Here is a 9,190-nt window from a genome sequence, read left to right as displayed (position 1 = left end):
TTATTTTTGTTTTTTCTTTCTTTTTCATTCCAAATTCTCAAATCCACCGATATCACGACGAGTCTATAATGGAGAGAGGTTTATAGATGTATTGGGCATTGGTCTTATTCATAAAAATATCTTGCGGCATTGTGAGTAAACATGACTGAGAAAGTGACTTGGGTATAATCCAGAGTAATATTTCTAAGAAGTAGGATTTGTCTAAATCACATTTTTCATGTTATTTTAAAGCTAATCTTGTTCCTGTGTTTAATGAGCACTTTTGGCTCTCAGGCCACGTTTCTGCCACTTTGATATTTGGGGTAAAAAGTTCAGTATTTTTGGCTTTGTTTGAACCTCAAAGAATTATTGAAAGAAGAAAAGTAGGAAAGGAAAGAAAGGAAGGAGAAGGTAATGGGGAGAAAGAGACAGCATAGGGCACCTTATTGAGTTTAGTGCTGAGTGATTTCATTGAGGTTCGTTTGCCACCCAAGTCACTCACAAGAACCTCCAGACAGGAATTCCAGTCCAGCTTATCTGAGAGCCCCATCTACACATAGCCACGATGGGGGGAGCTCTGGAGGTCCAGAGTGTGTGTGTGTGTGTATGTGTGTGTGTGAGAAGGAGCTTGAGTTAAGCAGTTCAGTCGTGTTTGTTAACAATTGTTTGATTCTGTGGAAAATAGGATGAAGATGAGTTTTTACTTTAAAAAGAAAAAGGGATTCTTTATAGCTTTTCACTAGGGAAATGTTTACTGTTGTACAGCCTTTACATAATGTGGAGGTTGTTTAAAAGTTAGCAAGGTTTGAAGAATTACTAAAATGCTTTATTCATTAAAATATCCTTCAGGCAATTGTATTCAGTTCTTCTATGAAATCTCTCTCTCTCTCTCTCTCTCTCTCTCTGGTCAGGACTGTGATGTGGTTTTGGTTTTTAAGAGTTTGAGGCAGGCAAGGATGATGGTGGACAGCATGTTTTACAATCAAGAAGCTGGATGGTGTTGAGAGTGTATGGAAAAGTGGCAAATCTTTGTGCAATATTCCTGCTGATGGCTTAACTTTTACTGAACTATTAATATTATGATTTCTGTTATATTCATTTTTGTATGGCATAAATAAAGTTCATTTTGACTCTCTTAGAGCTCTCTATCTCAGAGATATCTATTCCTTTCAGAGCTCTCTCTCTCTTTGAACTCTCTCTGAACTGTCTCTCTCTGTCAATCTATCTTTCTCTCTCACAGGGGACCGGTCAGAATGACCTACTTCTTGATCAGGTCAGTATGACCAGTTGCAGGGCTTGAGGTTTGTCCACAAATCCAGTCAGGGTGCTTCCAGTGTAACTCACTTTCATCTACCGCCATAATTCATTCATTTTCTGAACCGCTTATCCAATTCAGGGTCACGGTGGGTCCAGAGCCTACCTGGAATCATTGTGCGCAAGGCAGGAACTCACCCTGGAGGGGGCGGCAGTCCTTCACAGGGCAACACATTCACACTCACACCTACGGACACTTTTGAGTCACCAATCCACCTACCAAGGTGTGTTTTTGAACCATGGGAGGAAACCGGAGCACCTGGAGGAACCAACGCGGACACGGGGAGAACACACCACACAGACAGTCACCCGGAGCGGGACTAGAACCCACAACCTTCAGGTCCCTGGTGCTGTGTGACTGCGACACACTACCTGCTGCGCCACCGCACCGCCCTTCTGCCATAATGCTGTTTTTTTTATTTTAACACCAGCAGACCTTTCTAGCTGAATGAAATACTTTTATTTGCATTTTTACACTTAAACATATGTGCAAATACACAGACATTGGTGTATTAAAGTAATCAGATTCTTGAGAGCAGGGTTGTAGGCAAAAATGTTCTGTGTAGGGAGCATTTATTTACATGCATTGCAATAACTATATCAATGTAATTCCAGGGTTTTAAGCTTATAACAGCATATTATAATTCTTCATCACAGGAAAAAATAATCACATTTTAAGGCATTTTTATTTCTACTTTGTTGCAGCCAATACTGATCTCCAGATACCTTTAATTTGTAACAGAAATAAGCATTTTGACTGTTGCATTAATGTATTTTTTTAGCACCAGCACAAAACATTGTTTTTCTAAAAACGTGAATTTTATATACAAGGAATAAAGAATATGTTGAAGGCTACTTTTGTAGTTTAGAAACCCCAGACACATACTCACAGTATCAAATGTCTCTTTCACATTCATCCACTCAAAAAATGAGATGCAATAAAGGTCCCAGTCTATCATCAGAGACCAGATGCACAGAGGACCTTGTGTTCCAAAGATCCAAATAAATATAAATATCTTTTCCATTTCACAGTTCATAGAGACAAGAAAGTAAATGTTTCTGTGCTGCTGAAAGAAGGAACAAGTGCAGGAATAGCTGCAATTTACATTAAACCAGGTCAAAATGACTCTGAACACAGCAGTGGGCTTTACCTGGTATATTATTGGGAGCCAGCAAGCCTAGGCCAAGACTCCAGCAAGCTTCATTTGGAAAGCAAATGCAGCATTCTCGCAGTGGGGGCTGGGATAATGCTGCCATAAAAGTTGTTTTATTGCTCAGTTTAAAAGACCATATTTTATATGGACAGTGAAGAGGGATGCCCTGAAACTCAAAATTGAAAATGTTAGAAATGTTCAACACACCCAGTAATCTCTTCACAAACTTAAAGCACAGAGGGCCAAGCTGTCATTCTGCTGTTTCTCATTTGGGAGTGGGCCAAACGTTGAATGCATCTGTAACCATTCTGCATTACGCCTTATTGGTATCAGCATGGTCCCATAGCTGTCTATGGGCTTTATGTGGGGTTTTAACAGAAAATGATTCCTGCATTTTTTTCCTGTAGAAAATATTTTGTCTCATTTGTCCAGGAGTGTTCAAACATTTGCATGTAACTCTATGAACAGATTGCAAGATCAGAACATTCTCTGTAGTTCTGCACTTAGTGGCAAGGGAACGTCTACAATTGTGGGGAAATGCAGCTATATATATATATATATATATATATATATATATATATATATATATATATAGAGAGAGAGAGAGAGAGAGAGAGAGAGAAAGAAAGTCTAGCATACCAGGCCGAGACAGTTTGTTTTTTCAATTATTTACAGACTTTGTAATCACATTAGACCAGTTTTGAGCACACCACCAGATTGGAGATCTAGCAAAAATGAGGAGGAAACATCTTATAAATTTTATTAAAAAAATGTTTTTGATTGTAGTCATGAACTTCGCCTTTAGTGGTTGGCCATTTGTGTGTGTGTGTGGGGGGGGGGGGGGGGGGCATGCATCCTCTCTTATTCCTTTGCTTGTGGTGGGGCCATGACCCTGTGTAGAAGAAGAAGGAGGTGGATTGTGTGTGTGTGTGTGTGTTTGTGTGTGTGTGTGAGAGAGAGAGGTTTTGGTGTATATACGTGTTCTCGGGAGAGAACAGAAACACTGGAGAGCTGACGTTCAGTGTTTCTGACTGGATAACTGATTTGCCCTTATGTTCACCTTTAATCTTCAGTGTGGCTGGCCAGCGAAGGGGTCACTGGGTGGTACTGCAGGCTTTAACCCAAACGGCTCAGCGGCCTCCACAAATCCCATGTAAGAGTGTGTCACTCACTCATAAATGCACACAAATAGTTTCCTTCCCTTCAGGGTACTGAACCAGTGCTAGCCATTGCACAGATAGTGAAGAAAGAGTTAATAAGACATATAGATAGACAGACAGACAGTTAAAAACAGGCTGACAGAGACCCATTTATTGTTTGTTTGTTGCTTGCATTCTTTCAGGGTTCTTTTTCCATTGCTCCAAATTCAGTCTTACAAGTGGGTTACATTTTTGCCTTCTCAGGATTCAGGTAACCCCAAACATGCTGAGAGACGCTGTCTGGAAACATGTGGACAGTCTGTGTGGAGAGTCTATGAACACCAGTAGTTTTTGGTTTGAGTCACAAATTTTCTTTTACTTCTCTGTATCAGCCTCTGAGCAGCTACTTTTCCCTACTGACCCATAGTGTTGACTCATCTACTCAGAGTGAAAGAATGGACAGAAACACCTGTCCTTTAATCTTCAACAGCTGCATTCTTCCTGTCTCTGAAAGATTAAAGCATTAAATGCTGTTTATCTGGATGTTGTTTGTTTGCTTCTTCAGCAATTTTTTTATTCTTGGAACAATCTTCTGAAAAAAAGATATTTTAAAATATATCACTCTTATTTGCTCTTTGTCTAACACTGTTGTGTGTTCAGGGTCGCAGTGGGTCCAGAGCCTACCTGGAATCATTGGGCGCTAGGCGGGAACACAACCTGGAGGTAGAGTCACCTGGAGCGGGAATCGAACCCACAACCTCCAGGCCCCTGGAGGTGTGTGACTGCGACACTACCTTAATGAAAATCAAATAAACATAATTAAAAACCCGAACCTTTCATCCTCTTAAACAGTTTTCTCTTTAGTCAGTATACAGCACTGTTTATCCAGAGAATCGTACGATAAATCATTTAATCTTAGCTGGGTGTGTAGTCAGTGATTTTCTTCTCTAGGTTCTAAATTATATGTAAAAAACACAAACATAAACATATCACATGTCACACAAACAAATCATAACTGTGTTTAAAGGGGAATTTCAGTGTTTGTAATTTCTTCCCCATTACAGTAAACTCCTGTATGCTGTGAATATGTTGCCTAATGCCTCAGACACTGTTTTACATGATTTAATATTTCTGAGATATGTTTTTACCCTAAATTATGTTGTAATACCTCAATACTGAAGAGACGCAGCAGAGGGTAAGGTGAAATAGAATACACAAAACATTTGTTTGCTTGTTTTTTGTACATTTTGTTTTGCCGCTGTTTCATCAACATTACATATAAAAACTCAGACGACCCACAGAAATTTTACAGAGCAAGCAAAATGGCAAGGGCTTGTACATGTTTGTACATAATGAACCATTGTGTTTACGAATGGGCTAAACAACTTAATTAATAGGTCTTTTGGATATATCCCTCTATATGGTATGTAGGCTAATTTATTCTTAGATTTTTTTATTTTAAACAGACAAAAAGTAAAATAATGTTTACAGGTCTTTGTGGTAAAGTGCTGCCACCCATGATTTTTCACATTTCACACAAATAACATCTTCACAGCATACTTCAGTTATGATTCAGAATATGAGAGATATGTGTGTGACTAAAATAAGCAAGGTCAAGCAAAAAAAAAAAACAGGGAGAGAGAACGCACGGGAGAATGTGGATGGAGATTTATACGATAAGGGACTGAGAAGTCCAAATTGGGTTGTGGAGCGTGGATGAACTGAGGCACAGAAAGCAGCCAGATGAAGCAGCTGGGCCATTAGAGCGTCCAGGCAGGAGTGCCCTTTCTTCAAGTCAGCCTAATGGGCCCGCCTGAACTTTCATGTGATAAATGTTGTTTATATTAGGGCTCAGCCCCTTACATTAGTGTCCTTCAAATGCCTCTTGGCCTGGTTGAAGTTCAGTGTTTCTAAATACCTCAGTGCCCTCCTGTGTAGTGGCTATTACAGCAGTTTTAAGGCAGGAGAGAGGGGAAGGCTAATTGAGCAGGAGTGAGTGTGGAACGCTGTAGTGTGCTGTGGAAAGTATGCAGCCATTGCAGTGATCCAGAGGCTCTCACCTGTAAGTGAACTGCTGAGAGCAAACACTGCCCCCTATAGGTCTTCACTAGCATCAGCTCAAGCATTTACATTGTTGCTTTAGAAACAGCAGGCTGAAATGCGATTTAAAAAGCCAGTCTTGTAGTCATTATGAACTTAAAACTATACAGGTACATGAATGTACAATAGTATTAATTATGAATCAAATTTTCAGAAAGTTAACATAATTCAGTCACTGAAAACCAACCATTCAGGGGTGTTGTGGATGCTGTGGATCTCTTTTTGTATCTGTAGCGGTGATGGGAAGTAGAGGTTACATTGCCAACAATGCAAATATTTAAGTATGTTTTGACCAGTGAAGATACACATATCGCCTGGTTTTAAATGCAGTGCTGATTATGGTAAAATAGTTATAAACCTAATGGGGGAATAATAATAAAAAAAGGTCTTTCTGGATAGAAAGAATGTAATCCAAATAGTTAAAGCTGCTGTTGAACAATGTCTTGATTTTATTAGTGTAACATAATTTAGACATAGTATTAAGCATAAAAAGGTTTCCAAGGTATTATAATAAGTGGAATTCCCCTTTACATATGGATTTTACAGTCAGTGCAATGTAATATGCCGCACTAACAAGGTCTCCTTGGATCTGCAGCCGTAATCAGGTACGATTTCTTGTTGCTGCTGTATTTTGATCCTGTATATGAATAAAACAGTTGCTTTATTTGTAACAGTAGCGGAGCTCACACACAGGCTAAAAGCTAAAGCTTTGCATAATACCCCCATTATTAACCTCAACTTAATTCAAGTCATGATTTTTGCCAGGTTCCAAGAGCACAATCGTGTTATGTGACAATAAAGTGCTCAACATGCTTGCCCAGAGAAACAGGACAATCTCTCCATTTCTTTCTTTTTTTTTTCATCAGATTGTCTAATGCACCCTGGAGAAAGAGCTGCGAGTCGGAGCCAGAGAAAGGCTGAGGTGTTGAAAAGCCTGACGATGCAGCGCGGGCGTGGGACAGGAACAACACGTGCGGTGAGTGAAAAAAAGCCCATCACAGTCAATCAGGCGACAGAGGCAAGTGAGGAAACCTCATCCAGCCGCTGTGCAACAGGCACTACACACACGGGTTGAGCACAGGGGATACTACACACTGCCTGCTTTTTATGAAGGCTTTGATTCACTAAAAAAGTGGTCTTCCAATCAGGTGCAGAATGCTTTCACAAACCTGTCTGAGATTCCAGAGCCAAATGTCTTTACAGGGTAAGAAACAGCCTCAGTCCTTTTCGTTTTTGGACTGGAAACAATTAGATGCAGCTAATCTTTGGTATTCAGGTTATTCAGAGAGGCGCAAACGGTCCAAACTCCAGGTGCAAAAGTCAAACTTGCTGGTGATTGACATTTTGGGGCTGATGGGGAGAGGATCCCAGAGGATACAACTTATTTTTCTAAATGTGGGTGTGGATGAGAAAGACGAAAAAGTAGGAAGGATTAATTAGCAAGAGGAAGGCTAGAATACATGAAAAACATGAGTGGCCCAATACGCTCCTCTCCTGAGGGGTGGAAAGGCCATCGAGTGTTACAATGTAAGATATTTTACACCAAAATAGATACGTGATATCCACATTTCTCTACATTAAGTTTTCTTCATCGTTTGATGACAGTGTCTGTGCTTTAATCTGTGTTAATCTTACATGAAGAAAAGTGGCCGACAGCTTCATATTTACAGTTATTTAACACATTGAAGGTAATAAAATATGAGCTTGTGTCCATGTTTATTTGCTGTGAAACAATTTGGGCACACACAGCTGGATTAATAGGCTATTTAGCCCTGCATAACTCTTAGGAGGGCAATGAAAGTCTGTATTCGTATGGGTAGATATGACTTTATATCAGGTCTTTCTCACTCTTGGCTGTGTTAAAATTCACCAAGAGTCAAAGTGTAATCATTTCCACCTGTGGAACCTCATACACATCTTAGGACAAACCTTGTGAACGAAGCATTGCATAGGAAAACAACTATTCAAAAACTATTATTAGCGATAAGGGACTGGCTTGTGTTGACGTGTCAGTGTGCTGGGCCACACATCTTTTTTTTTCCCCCGTGTGACAGCGATTTTACTCTGTAAGCAGCTCTAACAATAATTCGCCAGTTAATCTAGCAACAGACTGTATACGTATAGTTACATACATCTTAAAGGATTAAAAGACCATTCAGCGAGGGATTTAGTGCAAGCTGAGTAAAGTACCGATTAGCTTTCTAACCTTGCTTCTCTGATATGGTTCATGCCCTTTTCACCCCCTCTATTCACCACCTCACTGCTCCGTAAGGTTTAGATGTGAAGGGAGAGTTGAGAAAGTGGAGGTGGCAATGTTTTGAGACTAAACAGTGTGGCCAGAAGATATGTGGCATCCAGTGAAAATCGTACCCTTGTGATAAGGAAAATGGCATTTGGCAATGTCATGCATTGGCTGAATAGTATTTCACATAATGTTTCGCTAAGGTCATTGTATGAGCTGGTGTTGATAGATTGCCTGATTATTGCCCTCGCTGGAGGAAGCTTAAGTTACGAATGAGCCAATTTCTTTAGCATGAAATCACAGTATGAGCGTCCACCTCTCCCTCAAAATGAGGGAAGCTGACAGGTCAGGCAGGTCGTGGCTCATGGGGAGTGAAGAGGGCCAGGTCAGCTCCCACAGCTCCCAGTTGGTGTTCCTTCTGGTCCACGGGGGGCGGCCAGGCTAGATTGACTGAATGCTTAAGATCCTTAGCTATGGTCCTTCAGGGTATTTCTGCATTCAGTAAGCCTGAGCTGTTAATTGTGTGACTAAACCAATTGTTCTCTTAATTGAATCAATTTAACCCCTTTCACCTCCGGGCCCTCAGGTGTTCCACAGGTGACTAGTTTAAGAGCAGCTGAGAACATGATAACATTACAGACAGCCAGAAAGCTCTGGATTACACAATTAGGCAATGTCGTTTCCTTGGATGGCTGTGGGTACATCATAATAGGAGTTGGAAATACATATCAATCTGGCTGGTTTTATCCAGGGGTCAGTTCTCAGGCCAAACCGCTAATTAGCATTACATATTCAATTGACAGGAAAGTATCTACTGGATTTGTGGTCTTAATTATTATAATTAAGGGTTTGAGCTTTTTACACTAGTTGGAGCCAGAAATGCTCGGTGATGATATGAGGGATTTATGTAACATACCTTCACTATAGTGGGCTGTAACAAGCCTTGGCGGCTCATAAATGTGAATATTTGAATATGAAACTCCACACAGGGAAATGACCCTGTGAAATAGCAGAGGTAAGGTTCCCTCCTTAGGATTTATGGCTGCTCAGGGTATAGCCAATACTTTTATTGTGGTATTACGCCAGTTATGGTCAATTGTAGGTGAACGCCAGTAGGGATGGTTTTAAACTTGGGTGGACAGGAGGATATGTGAAAATTTCCATTTCTTTTTTCCCTTCTTAAGTTGTGTTTTATGGTTGACAAATCCTCAGTCAGTTTTCCTCATTTTCCATCACTTCATGTCACAAATAGAGCACAGAGA

This window comes from Hoplias malabaricus, chromosome 10, assembly GCF_029633855.1.
Source record: "Hoplias malabaricus isolate fHopMal1 chromosome 10, fHopMal1.hap1, whole genome shotgun sequence".
Taxonomy (NCBI): domain Eukaryota; kingdom Metazoa; phylum Chordata; class Actinopteri; order Characiformes; family Erythrinidae; genus Hoplias; species Hoplias malabaricus.
The sequence above is the reverse complement of the archived record's forward strand: the minus strand, read 5'-3'. Positions refer to the sequence as shown.